The sequence below is a fragment of the Propithecus coquereli genome, unplaced genomic scaffold, assembly GCF_000956105.1.
Source record: "Propithecus coquereli isolate 6110/MARCELLA unplaced genomic scaffold, Pcoq_1.0 Scaffold596, whole genome shotgun sequence".
NCBI lineage: Eukaryota > Metazoa > Chordata > Mammalia > Primates > Indriidae > Propithecus > Propithecus coquereli.
In genome coordinates this window covers 48304-50439 of record NW_012151907.1, presented here as the reverse complement: position 1 = coordinate 50439, position 2136 = coordinate 48304, and the positions used below count along the sequence as shown (strand labels likewise).

The following is a 2136-nucleotide window of genomic DNA, read 5'->3' as shown; positions in this document are numbered from 1 at the left end:
TGATGGGAACAGACATCTTAAATTCAAGAGCAATTTCTAGATTGCTCTCCCTAGAGGTGAGGCCAAATTTCGTGCCACCAGCCACACCTGTGAAGGCCCCTGTCCCCACGGCTCCAAACCCCACCTCTTAAACTCTCCAAACCGCCAGTGTGACAGATGGAAAATAATGTCACATTCTGACTTTCTGGTTTTTTTTTTAAGTTTCTCTGATTCTTCTGGAAATCTCGGCTGTGGTCGCCTTTGTTTTTCCCTTTGCGTTTCCGGTTCTGATTTTTCTTGCGACTTTTTTCTTTTTGCATAGAGATTTTTTTTTTTTTTTAATCGTCGCATGCGTTTTATCATCTTCAGCGTTTCTGCCTTGGGTGACATTGTTGGAAAGGCTCTTGTCGCCGTGCATGGGCCTCCCCGGGAGAGGAGGTGACCCGACCCCTCTGTCCTGGGCCCCTCTTTCCTGGGGGACCCTCCGTCCGCCCCCCGGGTGCACAGACCTGTTGTGACCCTCCTGCTCCCCTTGGCGGCCGAGCTCCCTGGAAGCGTGGTCCCTGCTCCCCGCTGTCCCCCCCGCCCCGCGCCCCCACTCTGGGTGGCCCTGTGTCCAGGCCACGATGCCACACACTAGCGGGCCAGCCTTCTGCCCCCCGTGTTCTCCCTCCCCTCGGTTTTGTGTCCGTCCCATCTGCGTGGTTTCTGGGGAACACATGGGGGAGTGAGCAGCACCCCCTGGGTGACCCATAAACAGGCGTGTGTTGCGTGATGTGTCTCCCGGCCACGCATGGCCCCGCCGGGCCCGGTCACCCTCCCGGTGGCCCCACTGACCCCGTCGGCCCTGCTGACCCATCTCTGTGGGTCTCCGTCCTCTGCCCTCCGTGGGTCTCCGTCCTCTGCCCTCTGTCCCCAAATGTCTCCCAGCTCTCCCGTCCCACAGGCCCGAGCGGGACGGTCCCTCTGCCGGCAGGTCCCCTGCCGTCTCTTAGAGAAAGCCCACCTTCTCCAGGGAGCCCTCATGTTCCCCGGGTCCGGTCTGTCTGCTGTCACCGACGAGATGTTCTTTGAGGACAGGCCCGGTGCATGAACGGGTCTTTCTAAGCCTCAGTTTCCTCCCCTGTGACTTGGGTACAGTCCCAACGGCTGGGACATGGAAGGGGAGGCACCCCCCAGGCCGTGCCGCCCTCCTCCTCCTCCTCTCCCTGCTGACCGCACAGTGCAGTGGAAGTTTCCGGAGCCTCCGTCAGACTGCCCGGGACTCTCCGGGCCCGGGGTGACGGCCAGGCCCCCCTCTGCAAACGCGGCTGGAACCGGGTCGGTGCGCGGAAGCGTGGTGCCAGGTGGGGCAGAAACTGGGGCTCTGGACTCTGCAGGGGTGTCAGGCGTGAGCCACCGCGCCCGGCCTCAGACAAGAACTTTAGTCCTGCCTAGCTCCTTCTCGACTCCCTCGTCCCCCCCAAACGCCTACGTCGGTCTTCTGGAATTTTAAGCCCAGGTTAAAACCCATCTTCCTTCCAGGAAATGCGTTATTTAGACTTAACTAATAGTACAGCTTCCGCATGTCCTCGCTTGCTGCTGCTTTTTTCGTCCCGGGGTTTGCTTGTTTTGTCCTGGCTGGAAAACATCCGAGCTGTCCCTGCAGGCAGTGAGCGGCTCCGCTCCGGCTGCCTTGGCCAGAAAGGGGTTAACGGCTCGTGCGCTGAAACTTCGTGGACTCCAAGTTCGGGATAAGCTCGAGCCTCATTCAGGTCCGGTTTGATCAGGGTTCTGGTTCTTCCTCCGCAGGTCCTTCCTCTGCTCCCTTCACGGAGCGTGTCTTTGTTGGATTCTGAGTTAACTCCCCTCAACGCTTTGAGGACTTGTCCTGTTGTGTCTCTCGGTCATCGATGCCACCAGGCGAAGTCTGATGTCAGCCTCGTTCACCTCTCAGGCAGCTTCTGGAACTTTCTCTTCGCCAGACTTCACACTTCCGGATGTGTGTTATTCTTGTATCCTGCTCGGGTCAGGATTCTCGTCTTTCTTCGGTTGTGGGAAAATCGTGAGTCCATTTTTCTTTGTATATTGGCTCTTATCGGAAGCTTCTGTCCCTCTGGATAGAACCCATGTTGGACGGCCCGGCTTCCAGATCCTTCAGTGTGACCGGTCTGTCCC

The 2136-nt window shown here is 58.3% G+C and overlaps 1 protein-coding gene across 1 annotated transcript in view; it reads right to left on the bottom strand.

Moving 5' to 3' along the window:
* LOC105822095 (N-myc proto-oncogene protein-like) overlaps positions 1–2136 on the bottom strand; it is a 51382-nt gene that overhangs the window by 1471 nt on the left and 47775 nt on the right. The window lies entirely within an intron of this gene.